Raw genomic sequence first — 20,869 nt, 5'->3', positions numbered from 1 at the left:
TCCTTTTCGGACGCTTGCCTCAGCCCCAACACGAGTGGCCGGGGCAGCGCCTCTCCCCGCCGTGGCTGTGGCCACGAGCAAACGCGCCCGCCCGTGTTTGGACTCTCCAGCAGCACCGCTTCTCCCCCACGGCGACGTCGGCGGCGGCGCCGACGGCGAGGGCGGTGTCACACGCGGTGCCTTCCGACAGCGCCGGATCTCCCGTGGAAAGGAGCACCGGAGGGCAGACGGGTGCTTCGCACCACCGCAGCAGGTTTCCTGAACGCCTTGCCGGTGCCTTGGGGGTGGCTGACAGTGTGGGATGACGGTGTTTGTGGCCGTGGTCGGTGGCCACCCCACGCCGGTTAGGGAACGGAGCAGGACGACCCCATGGAGAGAGGGCGGCGGCGGGCCGCGTGCCGTGCCGGGAGGTGCGAGGAAGGGCCTGGGGTGTCTGGCTGGAGCGCGGGCAGGAGCGGGAGGTGTTGGGCTGGCGGGGACCTGGCCCGGGAGAGCGGCTGGCCACTCAGGCAGGGGCTCAGCAGAAGCTTGGGGTGGTGGCGGCACCTGGCCCGGCAGGTGTGTGCGGGTGCGTGAGATCAGGGCGCGGGGTGGGCCTGAAGTAGCAGTGGGTCTGAGGAGCAGCGGCGGAAGTGAGACTTCCGGGCGGGACATGTGACAGCCGGGCCTGGGACACAAGGAAAAGGTGGCGGGGAGCGGGGTCTGAGCCTGCAGGCTGGGGGGAGGGGCGGGGTGTGTGAGTGCGCTGTGGGGCGAGGAAGATGGTGGGAGAGGACCCCTTCGCGGTGGGGTGGAGGGTGAGCGCCCCAGACTGGTGTGCTGTGCGGGAAGGTGGTCGGGCTAAGCAATGGGTTGGGACCGGGGGCGGTGGGTAGGAGGCAGCTAAGAGGACGACAGAAACGGAGGGCGCCACAGGGGCTAGGCGGGGTCCGAATGGGGTGGGGGCATTCTACTGCCCCAGAGACATACATCACCTCTCATCGGGGTTAACCATCCAGTCTCAGGTGTGTGTGGCGGCGGGGGTGGGGGCAGCAGGGGTTGAGGTTGAAAGAGGCCGAAGGAGAGGTCCCGTATGATCCAGCAATCCCACTCCTGGGTGCGTACCCGGAAATGACGAAACAAGAGTTCAAAACGGCACAAGCACCTCCAAGTTCACCAAATAGCGGCACTATTTGCACTAGCCAAGACATGGAGAAAAACCCAAGTGCCCATCAACGGGTGGCTAGTACGAGAAGAGGTGGTATACATGTACTATGGTGTATGACTCAGCCGTTAGTAAAAAAGAATGCAATATTGCCATTTGCGGCGACAAGAATGCTCCCAGGGAAGATTACGCTTAGTGAAGCACGTCCGACAGAGAAGCCCAAAGATATGTGGAATCTCAAAAGTACTACCAACGAACCTATGGGTGCAAAACAGAGACAGACTCACAGGCCTAGAAAACACACTGATGGCTACCCGAGGAGAAAAGGAGGGGTGGAGGGATAAATTGGGAGCTCCATGAACAGATACACAGTACTTCCTATAAATGAGACAAACAACAAGGATTTACAGAATAACACAGGGAATGATATTCAGTATCCTGCAATAACGTATAATGGAAATCAATCTGAAACAATATTAGACATGGAAGACAGTATCCCCTTTGCTGTACACCTGAAACTAACTCAGTATTGTTAATCAACTCTTCTTCCTAAACCACGAGTACTAGTACTTAAAAGCAAGTAAGTAAAAAAAAAGTTTTAAAAAGAAAGAAAAAAGTAAGTAAGTAAATAAAAACAACGAACACAATAAATAGGAGAAACATGAGCCACCAGATGATCCAGCAATCCCCATCGTGGGTACACGTCCGCCCAAGAGCAAAACTGTTGTTTGAAGAGATCCACGCACCCCCGTGTTTGTAGCAGCACTACGTGCCACAGCCAAGACGTAGAAAAAACCCATGTGCCCATCAACGGTCGGCTGGCAGGAAAAGCTGGGGTATATATGTACTGTGGAATATTACTCAGCCATTTCAGAAAATGAAATATTGCCATGTGCCACAATAAGGATGGTCCTAGAGGATATTCCACTTAGGGAAGTAAGTCTGACCGAGAAGCACAAAGATCCGTGGAATCTAAACCATAATAGAAAAGAACGATTGTGCAATAGAGAAACAGACTCACAGACATAGAAAACACACTGATGGTTACCCGAGGAGAAAGGGAGGGGTGGAGACATCAGTCAGGAGCGGCGATGAACAGATACACCGTAGTTCATATAAAAGACGTAGGCGACACGGATTTCCGGAATCACACGGGGAATGATATTCAATATCCTGTAGTAAGCTATAACGGAAAGCAACCTGAAACAATATGAGACACGGAAAACAGTATCCATGTTGCTGTGCACCTGAAACTAACTCAATCTTGTTAATCAATTTTTCTTCCAAAATTACAGCTACTAGTTCTTATAAGTAAATGAATAAATAACTATTAAATGCATAAATAAAAACAACACACTAAATAAATAGGTGAAATATGAGCTCTCATATGATCCAGCGACCCCCATCGTGGGTACACATCGGCAGAGGAGAGAAAGTGTCACTTGAAGAGATCCGTGCACCCTCGTGTCCACAGCAGCACTGCGGGCCACAGCCAAGACATGGACAAAACCCCAGTGCCCATCAACGCCGATGGCTGGCACAGGCAGACGTGGTGTGTACGTGCTGTGGAATATTACTCAGCCATACAAAAAGAGCGAGATATTGCCATTTGCACCAATAAGGAGGGACCCAGAGGATATTACACTTAGCGACGTAAGGCAGGCAGAGAAGCACAAAGAAATGTGGAATCTATACCGTACCACAAACGAATGTATGCGCCAAAGAGAAACAGACTCACAGACATAGGAAACACACTGTTCGTTACCCAAGGGGAAAGTGCAGGGCAGGGAAAAATACGGAGCTGCGATGAACGGAGAGGAAATACTATATACATCAAGCACATAAGCAGCAAGCATTCACCGTACAGCACAGGGAAATGTATACATATGTCGTGATAAGGTATAGTGGAAAATAACCTGGGAAAGGACATGTAACTGAATCATCTTGCCGTACACCTGAATGTAACACAATGTTGTAAAGCAACCGCAACCGCACTGCTATGAAAAGGAGAAGAAGGCGAAGTGGGCAAAAGGAGGAGGCCAACGGCACAGAGGCAAGGGCAGGATCCTTGACAACGTAGGATTTGGAAAGGATCCGGGGAAAAGTGGGGAGATGGGGTGGGGTGGGGGTGTTTGTGGGAGTAGGCTGGAGGCTGAGGTGGTGGTGCTGGTGGTGCTGTCCCGAGGGCTGATGCCGTTGGTGGGAGCAGAGGTTCAGGGGAGGGCGTGGTGTTTGTCGTGCTGATGGTGCTGGTGGCAGTAGCGGTGGAGGAGCGGGCCGGTGTTGGAAACGTATTTCTGTGGAGGGTCAAACTCGAGTGCAGTCTGCGATGATTGTGTGGGCTTCTTTTGAACTCCTCGTGCAAGTGAACGCTTTGGGGACTCTCCAGGAAAATGGGATGGATCACTGCCAGAGGTGGCGACTCCCTTGCTCCTGGTTGTGCAAAGGTGAAGAGGTTGGGCTGTGCGGGTGCCAGTGTGGGGTGTTTCTTACAGTGAAGAGCGTGACACAGGCGGGGTCAGGGTAAGGAAGAGAACAAGGACAAGGAAGGGGTCTGGGCGTAAGAGTGGCTGAGCCCGCAAGGTGTCAGGTCCTGGAGGCCTGGCTCCCGGGTGTGTGTGGGGTGGGGGCGTCTGCGTGGGAAGGTCCGGGGCCTGAAGGTGCGGTGGTGAGCGAGCTGTTGGCAGGACCGGTGCCTTGATTGTGGCAGCGGGGAAGCCCAGCTCCGCTTTGGGGCTGCGGGAACCAAAAGGGGGCGCTGTGGCTGCATGGGCCGGGAATCGAACCCGGGCCTCCCGCGTGGCAGGCGAGAATTCTACCACTGAACCACCCATGCACTGATGGCCGCCGGCGCCCGCCGCGGCCCCAGCGGTGCTCGCCGCCAACCGCCGGATCCTGGTCACTGCTCGTCCCGTGGGCATGTGCTCCATTTGAGCAGGAGGCCGACGGGCCACCTGAACGAGAGGCTCCGGGCACGCTGGCGACCCCGGGGCGCGAGGCGGTCGCAAGCACCGAGGGACGGAGGGACGCGGGCGGGCTCGGCCCGCCCTGCGCTTTCTCTGCCGTCCACGGCCGCCGCGAGACCGTCGCTGTCGCCAGAGGAAGCCAGGAGCCGCACGGGCCTGGCCCGCGCCCGAATCTCAGTCAGGGCGGGCGAGGCGTGGCCGCTGCGGCTGAGCACCGACGTTCCTCTCAACCGCCGCCGCCGCCGCCGCCGCCGGGCCCCGACGCACAGTCCCTCTGGCGGCTGGCTTTCTTGCCGGTGCGGGGCGTACGAGGGCGGGCGGGGGCAGGGATCGGAGCTCGGGGCTGTGCAGGGACGGCGAGCGTGGGAGGTGGACCCCGGGCACCGCCGCCGCCGCCGCCGCCGCCGCCGAGCGGCGCTTAGGCCGAAAGAGCAAAGGTGTCTTAGCCTCGCTTCTGCGCTCTGCGCCCACCCCTCCCGCGGTGTCCCGCTCTGCTACGTTGGTTGTGAGGAGAAGCACTTTGGCAGACTGGCTGCTGGCTCGCGGACAGCCCGGTGACGGAGGGAGCGACCCAGGGTGTGGCTGGGTGCTGCCGGAGCCGCGGCTTCCCCGAGGGACTTGCGCTGGGGCGCCGAGGCGGCTGACTCGTGCTGGGGGCCGGACGTGTGTGGTGGGTGACAGGGCATCCAGGGCTTCCGCTCACTACTCACTGGAGCACCGTTCCTGGGAGCGACTCGTGCACCAGGCCCCGTGCAGGGAGGGCCCCCTGTTGGCTGGCCAGCAGGCAGGCAGGCAAGCAGGTGTGGTCCGGCCAGGGCCCCAAGGCGAAAAAGCAGCGAGGGGCACGCACCACAGGCCGGCAAGGTGGTGTCGGCGGCCACCTCGGTGTGGCTGTGGAGGAAATGGAACGGGCAGGCGGGCCGTTGGGGCTGACGGGAAGGACAGGATGTTGGAAAGACGGAGAGCTGCTGGTGGCGGAAGTGGAAGAAGGGCTGTGAGAGCGAGTCCGCTGTTCACCAGGCAGAAGTCGGAGGGTGGGCGAGGCGTGGAGGGCTTTCCACACGCGGCCGTTGTGCGTGTGGCGGTGGGGGCGGGGGGGAGCGGGAGTGGGAGGGAGGGACGCAGGCAGGCAGGCAGGCAGACAGGCAGGCAGGAAAGACCAGCAGCAGCAGCAGCAGCAGCAGCAGCAGCCGCAAGCAGGGGAGGAAAGATGTGCTGCGAAGGACTGAAGGTTTTCCAGGTGTGGGTGCAGGAAGGAGGGGGCATAGGAACCGGCGGGGAGGGCGTTTGTCCGGAAAGCCCGTCGCCGGAGGTTTCGTAGCGGGCCGTTTCTGCCAGGCCCCTGGCCGCGGCTGAGAAGGTCCCGCGTCTGAGAGGCGTGGATGTCCGGGCCGGAGTTTGGAGAGGCCGCAAGAGTGCACGGCGCGACGGACTGGAAGGCAGTAAAGCGCTGCCATGGGGGGGCCGGGTGCTTTTGTCGGGCGGGCCAAAAGGCTGGCTTGTCAGGAGTGGGATTCGAACCCACGCCTCCAGGGGAGACTGCGACCTGAACGCAGCGCCTTAGACCGCTCGGCCATCCTGACGGCGGGGCTGGGCGTGCGCGTGGCCGCTCGGCTGGCTGGGACCGGACGCGACGCGAACCCCGGTGCCCTTGGCGGGACGCGGTGCTCCGCGCCAGGCGCGCGGCCGTGTGGCTGAGCGACGGAGCGGGCGCGCGGCGGCCGACGGGGAGCAAGGCCAGACGACGCGCCTGGCTCCGCCGCGGTGGCGCCCTCGCCCGCCGCTGGCCCCGGACGCAGCCGGGCCGCGTCGGGCCAGCCCCTGCCGCCGGCCCCCCACCCGCGCCTCTCCTCGCCGGCCAAGGCCCGGCGCGCGCACCGCCCCTCCTCGCAGCCTTGCTTTCGGTCTCGGGCCGGGCCCCTCCTCCCGGCGCCATCGCCGCGTTGGAGGCAACAGGCAGCGCGCGCTCGGAGTTTTCAGCGCCACGGGGGTCCGAGTCCCTGTCGGGGTCGGGGGCTGCTGCTCTGGAGGACGCGCTTGGTGTGGCATTGGGTCGGGTCGGGCACGCGCCGGCCGCCCGTAGCGGGCAGGGGGCCGGAGGGCAGGGGGCCGGAGGGCAGGGGGAGGCGTCGGCAGGCAGCCCGAGAGCGGGCGTGTGCGGGGGTGGTCGCCGCCGTCCTCGTTAGTATAGTGGTGAGTATCCCCGCCTGTCACGCGGGAGACCGGGGTTCGATTCCCCGACGGGGAGGCAACACGCCCTCTTTTGGTGGCTGGCGCCGCTCTCTGTCCTGCCGCCTGGCTCCCAAGGGCCCTTCTTCTCGTCCCTCCGCCCTCCAGCGAAGCGCAGGGCGCCAGCGCGTGCCCAGCCTGCCCACCCTCGACCCCCTCCAGCCCTCCAGCCCTTCCGCCTCGCCGGGCGCTCCGTCGCCACGGCCGAGCGACGGCCTCCTCTGGACCCCACAAGCGCCCGAGGACACTGCGGCCCGCCCAAAGTGGCTGTGTCAGTAGGCTCCTTGCGTGGCGACGCACAGCTGCGCAACTATGCACAGCGGCCTGGACGGGTGGGAGGCGGATGAGTGCCGTCCCCTGTCGGTGCGGGAAGTGGCCTGGCCCAGCGCCCGGTGGAGAAGGGCTTTGGCGAGCCGGGGACTGGCAGACGCGTGCCCCGGGGGCGGGGGCGCGCCGCGGCGTGGAGCCGAGGGACCTGGAGCAGCAAGGCAGCGAGAGCGCCCCCCTGAGGCGGTCGGGCGGGTGGCCTGGTGCAGCTTCGTAGGGCTGGCGCGGGTGGGGCGCCGGGGGGCCTTGGTGGCGCCCGTGACATCACAGAGCTGCCGGCCGGCGGGGCGTCGGGGCAGGGCTGCTCCAAGCGGCGGCTTCGGCGGCGGAGGCTGAGAAGGAGGGGGAGGACGAGGAAGAGAAAGGGGAGTAGGAGGAGGGAGAGAAGGAAGAGGAGTCGAGGAGGAGGAGGGGGAGGGGGAGGAGGAGCAAGAGGAGGGGGAAGAGGGCGAGGGGGAGGAGGAGGCGACGAAAGTGCGCTCGGGCGAGCCCGGTGCCGGCGTCTCGGGGCGGCCCGGTCCGTGCAGCGTTGGTGGTATAGTGGTGAGCATAGCTGCCTTCCAAGCAGTTGACCCGGGTTCGATTCCCGGCCAACGCAGCGGGCTGACCTTTTGCCGAGCTCCGCGGGGGGCCTGTGAGGGAGAGCTGGGAGCAGGGAGCTAGCTGGCCCCAGCGGCTTTTCTTGTGTGTGCGGGAAGCAGGCACGCAGTGTTCTGAGGGTGCTGCAAGCAGGCAGGGCGGGAGGACACGTGGATTGCCAGCGACGGCGCGTGGCTGGACTTGGAAAGGCCGCGTCTTGGCGCCAAGGTGGCGCCGAGCGGGTGCTACGGGTCCAGCAGGAGCACGGCTAGAGCCCGACGCTCCCTGGTGGTCTAGTGGTTAGGATTCGGCGCTCTCACCGCCGCGGCCCGGGTTCGATTCCCGGTCAGGGAAGCCTTTCTTCTTCCTCTCAACCTCCCACCGTCCACATGGCACTTTTAGGCCACGCTTGCTCCGCGGCCTCGGCGCCCCGGGACCACAGCCACCCGGCGCCCTGCACCTCCAGCCCAAGCCCTGCCACGCAACCTCCACCCTCCCTCCCCGGCCAAGCCTTTTGGCCGCACTGGCGCGCGCCCTCGCGAGGCCTCCGACGGCCCGTGTCTTCCTTTTCGGACGCTTGCCTCAGCCCCAACACGAGTGGCCGGGGCAGCGCCTCTCCCCGCCGTGGCTGTGGCCACGAGCAAACGCGCCCGCCCGTGTTTGGACTCTCCAGCAGCACCGCTTCTCCCCCACGGCGACGTCGGCGGCGGCGCCGACGGCGAGGGCGGTGTCACACGCGGTGCCTTCCGACAGCGCCGGATCTCCCGTGGAAAGGAGCACCGGAGGGCAGACGGGTGCTTCGCACCACCGCAGCAGGTTTCCTGAACGCCTTGCCGGTGCCTTGGGGGTGGCTGACAGTGTGGGATGACGGTGTTTGTGGCCGTGGTCGGTGGCCACCCCACGCCGGTTAGGGAACGGAGCAGGACGACCCCATGGAGAGAGGGCGGCGGCGGGCCGCGTGCCGTGCCGGGAGGTGCGAGGAAGGGCCTGGGGTGTCTGGCTGGAGCGCGGGCAGGAGCGGGAGGTGTTGGGCTGGCGGGGACCTGGCCCGGGAGAGCGGCTGGCCACTCAGGCAGGGGCTCAGCAGAAGCTTGGGGTGGTGGCGGCACCTGGCCCGGCAGGTGTGTGCGGGTGCGTGAGATCAGGGCGCGGGGTGGGCCTGAAGTAGCAGTGGGTCTGAGGAGCAGCGGCGGAAGTGAGACTTCCGGGCGGGACATGTGACAGCCGGGCCTGGGACACAAGGAAAAGGTGGCGGGGAGCGGGGTCTGAGCCTGCAGGCTGGGGGGAGGGGCGGGGTGTGTGAGTGCGCTGTGGGGCGAGGAAGATGGTGGGAGAGGACCCCTTCGCGGTGGGGTGGAGGGTGAGCGCCCCAGACTGGTGTGCTGTGCGGGAAGGTGGTCGGGCTAAGCAATGGGTTGGGACCGGGGGCGGTGGGTAGGAGGCAGCTAAGAGGACGACAGAAACGGAGGGCGCCACAGGGGCTAGGCGGGGTCCGAATGGGGTGGGGGCATTCTACTGCCCCAGAGACATACATCACCTCTCATCGGGGGTAACCATCCAGTCTCAGGTGTGTGTGGCGGCGGGGGTGGGGGCAGCAGGGGTTGAGGTTGAAAGAGGCCGAAGGAGAGGTCCCGTATGATCCAGCAATCCCACTCCTGGGTGCGTACCCGGAAATGACGAAACAAGAGTTCAAAACGGCACAAGCACCTCCAAGTTCACCAAATAGCGGCACTATTTGCACTAGCCAAGACATGGAGAAAAACCCAAGTGCCCATCAACGGGTGGCTAGTACGAGAAGAGGTGGTATACATGTACTATGGTGTATGACTCAGCCGTTAGTAAAAAAGAATGCAATATTGCCATTTGCGGCGACAAGAATGCTCCCAGGGAAGATTACGCTTAGTGAAGCACGTCCGACAGAGAAGCCCAAAGATATGTGGAATCTCAAAAGTACTACCAACGAACCTATGGGTGCAAAACAGAGACAGACTCACAGGCCTAGAAAACACACTGATGGCTACCCGAGGAGAAAAGGAGGGGTGGAGGGATAAATTGGGAGCTCCATGAACAGATACACAGTACTTCCTATAAATGAGACAAACAACAAGGATTTACAGAATAACACAGGGAATGATATTCAGTATCCTGCAATAACGTATAATGGAAATCAATCTGAAACAATATTAGACATGGAAGACAGTATCCCCTTTGCTGTACACCTGAAACTAACTCAGTATTGTTAATCAACTCTTCTTCCTAAACCACGAGTACTAGTACTTAAAAGCAAGTAAGTAAAAAAAAAGTTTTAAAAAGAAAGAAAAAAGTAAGTAAGTAAATAAAAACAACGAACACAATAAATAGGAGAAACATGAGCCACCAGATGATCCAGCAATCCCCGTCGTGGGTACACGTCCGCCCAAGAGCAAAACTGTTGTTTGAAGAGATCCACGCACCCCCGTGTTTGTAGCAGCACTACGTGCCACAGCCAAGACGTAGAAAAAACCCATGTGCCCATCAACGGTCGGCTGGCAGGAAAAGCTGGGGTATATATGTACTGTGGAATATTACTCAGCCATTTCAGAAAATGAAATATTGCCATGTGCCACAATAAGGATGGTCCTAGAGGATATTCCACTTAGGGAAGTAAGTCTGACCGAGAAGCACAAAGATCCGTGGAATCTAAACCATAATAGAAAAGAACGATTGTGCAATAGAGAAACAGACTCACAGACATAGAAAACACACTGATGGTTACCCGAGGAGAAAGGGAGGGGTGGAGACATCAGTCAGGAGCGGCGATGAACAGATACACCGTAGTTCATATAAAAGACGTAGGCGACACGGATTTCCGGAATCACACGGGGAATGATATTCAATATCCTGTAGTAAGCTATAACGGAAAGCAACCTGAAACAATATGAGACACGGAAAACAGTATCCATGTTGCTGTGCACCTGAAACTAACTCAATCTTGTTAATCAATTTTTCTTCCAAAATTACAGCTACTAGTTCTTATAAGTAAATGAATAAATAACTATTAAATGCATAAATAAAAACAACACACTAAATAAATAGGTGAAATATGAGCTCTCATATGATCCAGCGACCCCCATCGTGGGTACACATCGGCAGAGGAGAGAAAGTGTCACTTGAAGAGATCCGTGCACCCTCGTGTCCACAGCAGCACTGCGGGCCACAGCCAAGACATGGACAAAACCCCAGTGCCCATCAACGCCGATGGCTGGCACAGGCAGACGTGGTGTGTACGTGCTGTGGAATATTACTCAGCCATACAAAAAGAGCGAGATATTGCCATTTGCACCAATAAGGAGGGACCCAGAGGATATTACACTTAGCGACGTAAGGCAGGCAGAGAAGCACAAAGAAATGTGGAATCTATACCGTACCACAAACGAATGTATGCGCCAAAGAGAAACAGACTCACAGACATAGGAAACACACTGTTCGTTACCCAAGGGGAAAGTGCAGGGCAGGGAAAAATACGGAGCTGCGATGAACGGAGAGGAAATACTATATACATCAAGCACATAAGCAGCAAGCATTCACCGTACAGCACAGGGAAATGTATACATATGTCGTGATAAGGTATAGTGGAAAATAACCTGGGAAAGGACATGTAACTGAATCATCTTGCCGTACACCTGAATGTAACACAATGTTGTAAAGCAACCGCAACCGCACTGCTATGAAAAGGAGAAGAAGGCGAAGTGGGCAAAAGGAGGAGGCCAACGGCACAGAGGCAAGGGCAGGATCCTTGACAACGTAGGATTTGGAAAGGATCCGGGGAAAAGTGGGGAGATGGGGTGGGGTGGGGGTGTTTGTGGGAGTAGGCTGGAGGCTGAGGTGGTGGTGCTGGTGGTGCTGTCCCGAGGGCTGATGCCGTTGGTGGGAGCAGAGGTTCAGGGGAGGGCGTGGTGTTTGTCGTGCTGATGGTGCTGGTGGCAGTAGCGGTGGAGGAGCGGGCCGGTGTTGGAAACGTATTTCTGTGGAGGGTCAAACTCGAGTGCAGTCTGCGATGATTGTGTGGGCTTCTTTTGAACTCCTCGTGCAAGTGAACGCTTTGGGGACTCTCCAGGAAAATGGGATGGATCACTGCCAGAGGTGGCGACTCCCTTGCTCCTGGTTGTGCAAAGGTGAAGAGGTTGGGCTGTGCGGGTGCCAGTGTGGGGTGTTTCTTACAGTGAAGAGCGTGACACAGGCAGGGTCAGGGTAAGGAAGAGAACAAGGACAAGGAAGGGGTCTGGGCGTAAGAGTGGCTGAGCCCGCAAGGTGTCAGGTCCTGGAGGCCTGGCTCCCGGGTGTGTGTGGGGTGGGGGCGTCTGCGTGGGAAGGTCCGGGGCCTGAAGGTGCGGTGGTGAGCGAGCTGTTGGCAGGACCGGTGCCTTGATTGTGGCAGCGGGGAAGCCCAGCTCCGCTTTGGGGCTGCGGGAACCAAAAGGGGGCGCTGTGGCTGCATGGGCCGGGAATCGAACCCGGGCCTCCCGCGTGGCAGGCGAGAATTCTACCACTGAACCACCCATGCACTGATGGCCGCCGGCGCCCGCCGCGGCCCCAGCGGTGCTCGCCGCCAACCGCCGGATCCTGGTCACTGCTCGTCCCGTGGGCATGTGCTCCATTTGAGCAGGAGGCCGACGGGCCACCTGAACGAGAGGCTCCGGGCACGCTGGCGACCCCGGGGCGCGAGGCGGTCGCAAGCACCGAGGGACGGAGGGACGCGGGCGGGCTCGGCCCGCCCTGCGCTTTCTCTGCCGTCCACGGCCGCCGCGAGACCGTCGCTGTCGCCAGAGGAAGCCAGGAGCCGCACGGGCCTGGCCCGCGCCCGAATCTCAGTCAGGGCGGGCGAGGCGTGGCCGCTGCGGCTGAGCACCGACGTTCCTCTCAACCGCCGCCGCCGCCGCCGCCGCCGGGCCCCGACGCACAGTCCCTCTGGCGGCTGGCTTTCTTGCCGGTGCGGGGCGTACGAGGGCGGGCGGGGGCAGGGATCGGAGCTCGGGGCTGTGCAGGGACGGCGAGCGTGGGAGGTGGACCCCGGGCACCGCCGCCGCCGCCGCCGCCGCCGCCGAGCGGCGCTTAGGCCGAAAGAGCAAAGGTGTCTTAGCCTCGCTTCTGCGCTCTGCGCCCACCCCTCCCGCGGTGTCCCGCTCTGCTACGTTGGTTGTGAGGAGAAGCACTTTGGCAGACTGGCTGCTGGCTCGCGGACAGCCCGGTGACGGAGGGAGCGACCCAGGGTGTGGCTGGGTGCTGCCGGAGCCGCGGCTTCCCCGAGGGACTTGCGCTGGGGCGCCGAGGCGGCTGACTCGTGCTGGGGGCCGGACGTGTGTGGTGGGTGACAGGGCATCCAGGGCTTCCGCTCACTACTCACTGGAGCACCGTTCCTGGGAGCGACTCGTGCACCAGGCCCCGTGCAGGGAGGGCCCCCTGTTGGCTGGCCAGCAGGCAGGCAGGCAAGCAGGTGTGGTCCGGCCAGGGCCCCAAGGCGAAAAAGCAGCGAGGGGCACGCACCACAGGCCGGCAAGGTGGTGTCGGCGGCCACCTCGGTGTGGCTGTGGAGGAAATGGAACGGGCAGGCGGGCCGTTGGGGCTGACGGGAAGGACAGGATGTTGGAAAGACGGAGAGCTGCTGGTGGCGGAAGTGGAAGAAGGGCTGTGAGAGCGAGTCCGCTGTTCACCAGGCAGAAGTCGGAGGGTGGGCGAGGCGTGGAGGGCTTTCCACACGCGGCCGTTGTGCGTGTGGCGGTGGGGGCGGGGGGGAGCGGGAGTGGGAGGGAGGGACGCAGGCAGGCAGGCAGACAGGCAGGCAGGCAGGAAAGACCAGCAGCAGCAGCAGCAGCAGCAGCAGCAGCCGCAAGCAGGGGAGGAAAGATGTGCTGCGAAGGACTGAAGGTTTTCCAGGTGTGGGTGCAGGAAGGAGGGGGCATAGGAACCGGCGGGGAGGGCGTTTGTCCGGAAAGCCCGTCGCCGGAGGTTTCGTAGCGGGCCGTTTCTGCCAGGCCCCTGGCCGCGGCTGAGAAGGTCCCGCGTCTGAGAGGCGTGGATGTCCGGGCCGGAGTTTGGAGAGGCCGCAAGAGTGCACGGCGCGACGGACTGGAAGGCAGTAAAGCGCTGCCATGGGGGGGCCGGGTGCTTTTGTCGGGCGGGCCAAAAGGCTGGCTTGTCAGGAGTGGGATTCGAACCCACGCCTCCAGGGGAGACTGCGACCTGAACGCAGCGCCTTAGACCGCTCGGCCATCCTGACGGCGGGGCTGGGCGTGCGCGTGGCCGCTCGGCTGGCTGGGACCGGACGCGACGCGAACCCCGGTGCCCTTGGCGGGACGCGGTGCTCCGCGCCAGGCGCGCGGCCGTGTGGCTGAGCGACGGAGCGGGCGCGCGGCGGCCGACGGGGAGCAAGGCCAGACGACGCGCCTGGCTCCGCCGCGGTGGCGCCCTCGCCCGCCGCTGGCCCCGGACGCAGCCGGGCCGCGTCGGGCCAGCCCCTGCCGCCGGCCCCCCACCCGCGCCTCTCCTCGCCGGCCAAGGCCCGGCGCGCGCACCGCCCCTCCTCGCAGCCTTGCTTTCGGTCTCGGGCCGGGCCCCTCCTCCCGGCGCCATCGCCGCGTTGGAGGCAACAGGCAGCGCGCGCTCGGAGTTTTCAGCGCCACGGGGGTCCGAGTCCCTGTCGGGGTCGGGGGCTGCTGCTCTGGAGGACGCGCTTGGTGTGGCATTGGGTCGGGTCGGGCACGCGCCGGCCGCCCGTAGCGGGCAGGGGGCCGGAGGGCAGGGGGCCGGAGGGCAGGGGGAGGCGTCGGCAGGCAGCCCGAGAGCGGGCGTGTGCGGGGGTGGTCGCCGCCGTCCTCGTTAGTATAGTGGTGAGTATCCCCGCCTGTCACGCGGGAGACCGGGGTTCGATTCCCCGACGGGGAGGCAACACGCCCTCTTTTGGTGGCTGGCGCCGCTCTCTGTCCTGCCGCCTGGCTCCCAAGGGCCCTTCTTCTCGTCCCTCCGCCCTCCAGCGAAGCGCAGGGCGCCAGCGCGTGCCCAGCCTGCCCACCCTCGACCCCCTCCAGCCCTCCAGCCCTTCCGCCTCGCCGGGCGCTCCGTCGCCACGGCCGAGCGACGGCCTCCTCTGGACCCCACAAGCGCCCGAGGACACTGCGGCCCGCCCAAAGTGGCTGTGTCAGTAGGCTCCTTGCGTGGCGACGCACAGCTGCGCAACTATGCACAGCGGCCTGGACGGGTGGGAGGCGGATGAGTGCCGTCCCCTGTCGGTGCGGGAAGTGGCCTGGCCCAGCGCCCGGTGGAGAAGGGCTTTGGCGAGCCGGGGACTGGCAGACGCGTGCCCCGGGGGCGGGGGCGCGCCGCGGCGTGGAGCCGAGGGACCTGGAGCAGCAAGGCAGCGAGAGCGCCCCCCTGAGGCGGTCGGGCGGGTGGCCTGGTGCAGCTTCGTAGGGCTGGCGCGGGTGGGGCGCCGGGGGGCCTTGGTGGCGCCCGTGACATCACAGAGCTGCCGGCCGGCGGGGCGTCGGGGCAGGGCTGCTCCAAGCGGCGGCTTCGGCGGCGGAGGCTGAGAAGGAGGGGGAGGACGAGGAAGAGAAAGGGGAGTAGGAGGAGGGAGAGAAGGAAGAGGAGTCGAGGAGGAGGAGGGGGAGGGGGAGGAGGAGCAAGAGGAGGGGGAAGAGGGCGAGGGGGAGGAGGAGGCGACGAAAGTGCGCTCGGGCGAGCCCGGTGCCGGCGTCTCGGGGCGGCCCGGTCCGTGCAGCGTTGGTGGTATAGTGGTGAGCATAGCTGCCTTCCAAGCAGTTGACCCGGGTTCGATTCCCGGCCAACGCAGCGGGCTGACCTTTTGCCGAGCTCCGCGGGGGGCCTGTGAGGGAGAGCTGGGAGCAGGGAGCTAGCTGGCCCCAGCGGCTTTTCTTGTGTGTGCGGGAAGCAGGCACGCAGTGTTCTGAGGGTGCTGCAAGCAGGCAGGGCGGGAGGACACGTGGATTGCCAGCGACGGCGCGTGGCTGGACTTGGAAAGGCCGCGTCTTGGCGCCAAGGTGGCGCCGAGCGGGTGCTACGGGTCCAGCAGGAGCACGGCTAGAGCCCGACGCTCCCTGGTGGTCTAGTGGTTAGGATTCGGCGCTCTCACCGCCGCGGCCCGGGTTCGATTCCCGGTCAGGGAAGCCTTTCTTCTTCCTCTCAACCTCCCACCGTCCACATGGCACTTTTAGGCCACGCTTGCTCCGCGGCCTCGGCGCCCCGGGACCACAGCCACCCGGCGCCCTGCACCTCCAGCCCAAGCCCTGCCACGCAACCTCCACCCTCCCTCCCCGGCCAAGCCTTTTGGCCGCACTGGCGCGCGCCCTCGCGAGGCCTCCGACGGCCCGTGTCTTCCTTTTCGGACGCTTGCCTCAGCCCCAACACGAGTGGCCGGGGCAGCGCCTCTCCCCGCCGTGGCTGTGGCCACGAGCAAACGCGCCCGCCCGTGTTTGGACTCTCCAGCAGCACCGCTTCTCCCCCACGGCGACGTCGGCGGCGGCGCCGACGGCGAGGGCGGTGTCACACGCGGTGCCTTCCGACAGCGCCGGATCTCCCGTGGAAAGGAGCACCGGAGGGCAGACGGGTGCTTCGCACCACCGCAGCAGGTTTCCTGAACGCCTTGCCGGTGCCTTGGGGGTGGCTGACAGTGTGGGATGACGGTGTTTGTGGCCGTGGTCGGTGGCCACCCCACGCCGGTTAGGGAACGGAGCAGGACGACCCCATGGAGAGAGGGCGGCGGCGGGCCGCGTGCCGTGCCGGGAGGTGCGAGGAAGGGCCTGGGGTGTCTGGCTGGAGCGCGGGCAGGAGCGGGAGGTGTTGGGCTGGCGGGGACCTGGCCCGGGAGAGCGGCTGGCCACTCAGGCAGGGGCTCAGCAGAAGCTTGGGGTGGTGGCGGCACCTGGCCCGGCAGGTGTGTGCGGGTGCGTGAGATCAGGGCGCGGGGTGGGCCTGAAGTAGCAGTGGGTCTGAGGAGCAGCGGCGGAAGTGAGACTTCCGGGCGGGACATGTGACAGCCGGGCCTGGGACACAAGGAAAAGGTGGCGGGGAGCGGGGTCTGAGCCTGCAGGCTGGGGGGAGGGGCGGGGTGTGTGAGTGCGCTGTGGGGCGAGGAAGATGGTGGGAGAGGACCCCTTCGCGGTGGGGTGGAGGGTGAGCGCCCCAGACTGGTGTGCTGTGCGGGAAGGTGGTCGGGCTAAGCAATGGGTTGGGACCGGGGGCGGTGGGTAGGAGGCAGCTAAGAGGACGACAGAAACGGAGGGCGCCACAGGGGCTAGGCGGGGTCCGAATGGGGTGGGGGCATTCTACTGCCCCAGAGACATACATCACCTCTCATCGGGGGTAACCATCCAGTCTCAGGTGTGTGTGGCGGCGGGGGTGGGGGCAGCAGGGGTTGAGGTTGAAAGAGGCCGAAGGAGAGGTCCCGTATGATCCAGCAATCCCACTCCTGGGTGCGTACCCGGAAATGACGAAACAAGAGTTCAAAACGGCACAAGCACCTCCAAGTTCACCAAATAGCGGCACTATTTGCACTAGCCAAGACATGGAGAAAAACCCAAGTGCCCATCAACGGGTGGCTAGTACGAGAAGAGGTGGTATACATGTACTATGGTGTATGACTCAGCCGTTAGTAAAAAAGAATGCAATATTGCCATTTGCGGCGACAAGAATGCTCCCAGGGAAGATTACGCTTAGTGAAGCACGTCCGACAGAGAAGCCCAAAGATATGTGGAATCTCAAAAGTACTACCAACGAACCTATGGGTGCAAAACAGAGACAGACTCACAGGCCTAGAAAACACACTGATGGCTACCCGAGGAGAAAAGGAGGGGTGGAGGGATAAATTGGGAGCTCCATGAACAGATACACAGTACTTCCTATAAATGAGACAAACAACAAGGATTTACAGAATAACACAGGGAATGATATTCAGTATCCTGCAATAACGTATAATGGAAATCAATCTGAAACAATATTAGACATGGAAGACAGTATCCCCTTTGCTGTACACCTGAAACTAACTCAGTATTGTTAATCAACTCTTCTTCCTAAACCACGAGTACTAGTACTTAAAAGCAAGTAAGTAAAAAAAAAGTTTTAAAAAGAAAGAAAAAAGTAAGTAAGTAAATAAAAACAACGAACACAATAAATAGGAGAAACATGAGCCACCAGATGATCCAGCAATCCCCGTCGTGGGTACACGTCCGCCCAAGAGCAAAACTGTTGTTTGAAGAGATCCACGCACCCCCGTGTTTGTAGCAGCACTACGTGCCACAGCCAAGACGTAGAAAAAACCCATGTGCCCATCAACGGTCGGCTGGCAGGAAAAGCTGGGGTATATATGTACTGTGGAATATTACTCAGCCATTTCAGAAAATGAAATATTGCCATGTGCCACAATAAGGATGGTCCTAGAGGATATTCCACTTAGGGAAGTAAGTCTGACCGAGAAGCACAAAGATCCGTGGAATCTAAACCATAATAGAAAAGAACGATTGTGCAATAGAGAAACAGACTCACAGACATAGAAAACACACTGATGGTTACCCGAGGAGAAAGGGAGGGGTGGAGACATCAGTCAGGAGCGGCGATGAACAGATACACCGTAGTTCATATAAAAGACGTAGGCGACACGGATTTCCGGAATCACACGGGGAATGATATTCAATATCCTGTAGTAAGCTATAACGGAAAGCAACCTGAAACAATATGAGACACGGAAAACAGTATCCATGTTGCTGTGCACCTGAAACTAACTCAATCTTGTTAATCAATTTTTCTTCCAAAATTACAGCTACTAGTTCTTATAAGTAAATGAATAAATAACTATTAAATGCATAAATAAAAACAACACACTAAATAAATAGGTGAAATATGAGCTCTCATATGATCCAGCGACCCCCATCGTGGGTACACATCGGCAGAGGAGAGAAAGTGTCACTTGAAGAGATCCGTGCACCCTCGTGTCCACAGCAGCACTGCGGGCCACAGCCAAGACATGGACAAAACCCCAGTGCCCATCAACGCCGATGGCTGGCACAGGCAGACGTGGTGTGTACGTGCTGTGGAATATTACTCAGCCATACAAAAAGAGCGAGATATTGCCATTTGCACCAATAAGGAGGGACCCAGAGGATATTACACTTAGCGACGTAAGGCAGGCAGAGAAGCACAAAGAAATGTGGAATCTATACCGTACCACAAACGAATGTATGCGCCAAAGAGAAACAGACTCACAGACATAGGAAACACACTGTTCGTTACCCAAGGGGAAAGTGCAGGGCAGGGAAAAATACGGAGCTGCGATGAACGGAGAGGAAATACTATATACATCAAGCACATAAGCAGCAAGCATTCACCGTACAGCACAGGGAAATGTATACATATGTCGTGATAAGGTATAGTGGAAAATAACCTGGGAAAGGACATGTAACTGAATCATCTTGCCGTACACCTGAATGTAACACAATGTTGTAAAGCAACCGCAACCGCACTGCTATGAAAAGGAGAAGAAGGCGAAGTGGGCAAAAGGAGGAGGCCAACGGCACAGAGGCAAGGGCAGGATCCTTGACAACGTAGGATTTGGAAAGGATCCGGGGAAAAGTGGGGAGATGGGGTGGGGTGGGGGTGTTTGTGGGAGTAGGCTGGAGGCTGAGGTGGTGGTGCTGGTGGTGCTGTCCCGAGGGCTGATGCCGTTGGTGGGAGCAGAGGTTCAGGGGAGGGCGTGGTGTTTGTCGTGCTGATGGTGCTGGTGGCAGTAGCGGTGGAGGAGCGGGCCGGTGTTGGAAACGTATTTCTGTGGAGGGTCAAACTCGAGTGCAGTCTGCGATGATTGTGTGGGCTTCTTTTGAACTCCTCGTGCAAGTGAACGCTTTGGGGACTCTCCAGGAAAATGGGATGGATCACTGCCAGAGGTGGCGACTCCCTTGCTCCTGGTTGTGCAAAGGTGAAGAGGTTGGGCTGTGCGGGTGCCAGTGTGGGGTGTTTCTTACAGTGAAGAGCGTGACACAGGCGGGGTCAGGGTAAGGAAGAGAACAAGGACAAGGAAGGGGTCTGGGCGTAAGAGTGGCTGAGCCCGCAAGGTGTCAGGTCCTGGAGGCCTGGCTCCCGGGTGTGTGTGGGGTGGGGGCGTCTGCGTGGGAAGGTCCGGGGCCTGAAGGTGCGGTGGTGAGCGAGCTGTTGGCAGGACCGGTGCCTTGATTGTGGCAGCGGGGAAGCCCAGCTCCGCTTTGGGGCTGCGGGAACCAAAAGGGGGCGCTGTGGCTGCATGGGCCGGGAATCGAACCCGGGCCTCCCGCGTGGCAGGCGAGAATTCTACCACTGAACCACCCATGCACTGATGGCCGCCGGCGCCCGCCGCGGCCCCAGCGGTGCTCGCCGCCAACCGCCGGATCCTGGTCACTGCTCGTCCCGTGGGCATGTGCTCCATTTGAGCAGGAGGCCGACGGGCCACCTGAACGAGAGGCTCCGGGCACGCTGGCGACCCCGGGGCGCGAGGCGGTCGCAAGCACCGAGGGACGGAGGGACGCGGGCGGGCTCGGCCCGCCCTGCGCTTTCTCTGCCGTCCACGGCCGCCGCGAGACCGTCGCTGTCGCCAGAGGAAGCCAGGAGCCGCACGGGCCTGGCCCGCGCCCGAATCTCAGTCAGGGCGGGCGAGGCGTGGCCGCTGCGGCTGAGCACCGACGTTCCTCTCAACCGCCGCCGCCGCCGCCGCCGCCGGGCCCCGACGCACAGTCCCTCTGGCGGCTGGCTTTCTTGCCGGTGCGGGGCGTACGAGGGCGGGCGGGGGCAGGGATCGGAGCTCGGGGCTGTGCAGGGACGGCGAGCGTGGGAGGTGGACCCCGGGCACCGCCGCCGCCGCCGCCGCCGCCGCCGAGCGGCGCTTAGGCCGAAAGAGCAAAGGTGTCTTAGCCTCGCTTCTGCGCTCTGCGCCCACCCCTCCCGCGGTGTCCCGCTCTGCTACGTTGGTTGTGAGGAGAAGCACTTTGGCAGACTGGCTGCTGGCTCGCGGACAGCCCGGTGACGGAGGGAGCGACCCAGGGTGTGGCTGGGTGCTGCCGGAGCCGCGGCTTCCCCGAGGGACTTGCGCTGGGGCGCCGAGGCGGCTGACTCGTGCTGGGGGCCGGACGTGTGTGGTGGGTGACAGGGCATCCAGGGCTTCCGCTCACTACTCACTGGAGCACCGTTCCTGGGAGCGACTCGTGCACCAGGCCCCGTGCAGGGAGGGCCCCCTGTTGGCTGGCCAGCAGGCAGGCAGGCAAGCAGGTGTGGTCCGGCCAGGGCCCCAAGGCGAAAAAGCAGCGAGGGGCACGCACCACAGGCCGGCAAGGTGGTGTCGGCGGCCACCTCGGTGTGGCTGTGGAGGAAATGGAACGGGCAGGCGGGCCGTTGGGGCTGACGGGAAGGACAGGATGTTGGAAAGACGGAGAGCTGCTGGTGGCGGAAGTGGAAGAAGGGCTGTGAGAGCGAGTCCGCTGTTCACCAGGCAGAAGTCGGAGGGTGGGCGAGGCGTGGAGGGCTTTCCACACGCGGCCGTTGTGCGTGTGGCGGTGGGGGCGGGGGGGAGCGGGAGTGGGAGGGAGGGACGCAGGCAGGCAGGCAGGCAGAC

At 61.9% G+C, this 20,869-nt stretch overlaps 11 non-coding genes across 11 annotated transcripts; 6 read left to right on the top strand and 5 right to left on the bottom strand.

Moving 5' to 3' along the window:
* Window positions 1-3,909: 3,909 nt before the first annotated feature.
* TRNAG-GCC (transfer RNA glycine (anticodon GCC)) lies at window positions 3,910-3,980 on the bottom strand. Its single transcript has one exon. It is a non-coding gene; the product is annotated as a tRNA-Gly (tRNA).
* Window positions 3,981-5,610: 1,630 nt separating this feature from the next.
* Window positions 5,611-5,693, bottom strand: TRNAL-CAG (transfer RNA leucine (anticodon CAG)). The gene has a single exon. It is a non-coding gene; the product is annotated as a tRNA-Leu (tRNA).
* A 593-nt stretch (window positions 5,694-6,286) lies between these two features.
* TRNAD-GUC (transfer RNA aspartic acid (anticodon GUC)) lies at window positions 6,287-6,358 on the top strand. Its single transcript has one exon. It is a non-coding gene; the product is annotated as a tRNA-Asp (tRNA).
* An 834-nt stretch (window positions 6,359-7,192) lies between these two features.
* TRNAG-UCC (transfer RNA glycine (anticodon UCC)) lies at window positions 7,193-7,264 on the top strand. The gene has a single exon. It is a non-coding gene; the product is annotated as a tRNA-Gly (tRNA).
* Window positions 7,265-7,527: 263 nt separating this feature from the next.
* TRNAE-CUC (transfer RNA glutamic acid (anticodon CUC)) lies at window positions 7,528-7,599 on the top strand. The gene has a single exon. It is a non-coding gene; the product is annotated as a tRNA-Glu (tRNA).
* Window positions 7,600-11,717: 4,118 nt separating this feature from the next.
* Window positions 11,718-11,788, bottom strand: TRNAG-GCC (transfer RNA glycine (anticodon GCC)). The gene has a single exon. It is a non-coding gene; the product is annotated as a tRNA-Gly (tRNA).
* Window positions 11,789-13,418: 1,630 nt separating this feature from the next.
* On the bottom strand, window positions 13,419-13,501 carry TRNAL-CAG (transfer RNA leucine (anticodon CAG)). The gene has a single exon. It is a non-coding gene; the product is annotated as a tRNA-Leu (tRNA).
* Window positions 13,502-14,094: 593 nt separating this feature from the next.
* TRNAD-GUC (transfer RNA aspartic acid (anticodon GUC)) lies at window positions 14,095-14,166 on the top strand. The gene has a single exon. It is a non-coding gene; the product is annotated as a tRNA-Asp (tRNA).
* An 834-nt stretch (window positions 14,167-15,000) lies between these two features.
* Window positions 15,001-15,072, top strand: TRNAG-UCC (transfer RNA glycine (anticodon UCC)). The gene has a single exon. It is a non-coding gene; the product is annotated as a tRNA-Gly (tRNA).
* A 263-nt stretch (window positions 15,073-15,335) lies between these two features.
* Window positions 15,336-15,407, top strand: TRNAE-CUC (transfer RNA glutamic acid (anticodon CUC)). Its single transcript has one exon. It is a non-coding gene; the product is annotated as a tRNA-Glu (tRNA).
* Window positions 15,408-19,525: 4,118 nt separating this feature from the next.
* Window positions 19,526-19,596, bottom strand: TRNAG-GCC (transfer RNA glycine (anticodon GCC)). Its single transcript has one exon. It is a non-coding gene; the product is annotated as a tRNA-Gly (tRNA).
* Window positions 19,597-20,869: the final 1,273 nt, after the last annotated feature.

Source organism: Kogia breviceps, chromosome 1 (genome assembly GCF_026419965.1).
Source record: "Kogia breviceps isolate mKogBre1 chromosome 1, mKogBre1 haplotype 1, whole genome shotgun sequence".
Classification (NCBI taxonomy): domain Eukaryota; kingdom Metazoa; phylum Chordata; class Mammalia; order Artiodactyla; family Physeteridae; genus Kogia; species Kogia breviceps.
This window is presented reverse-complemented; position numbering and strand designations above follow the sequence as displayed.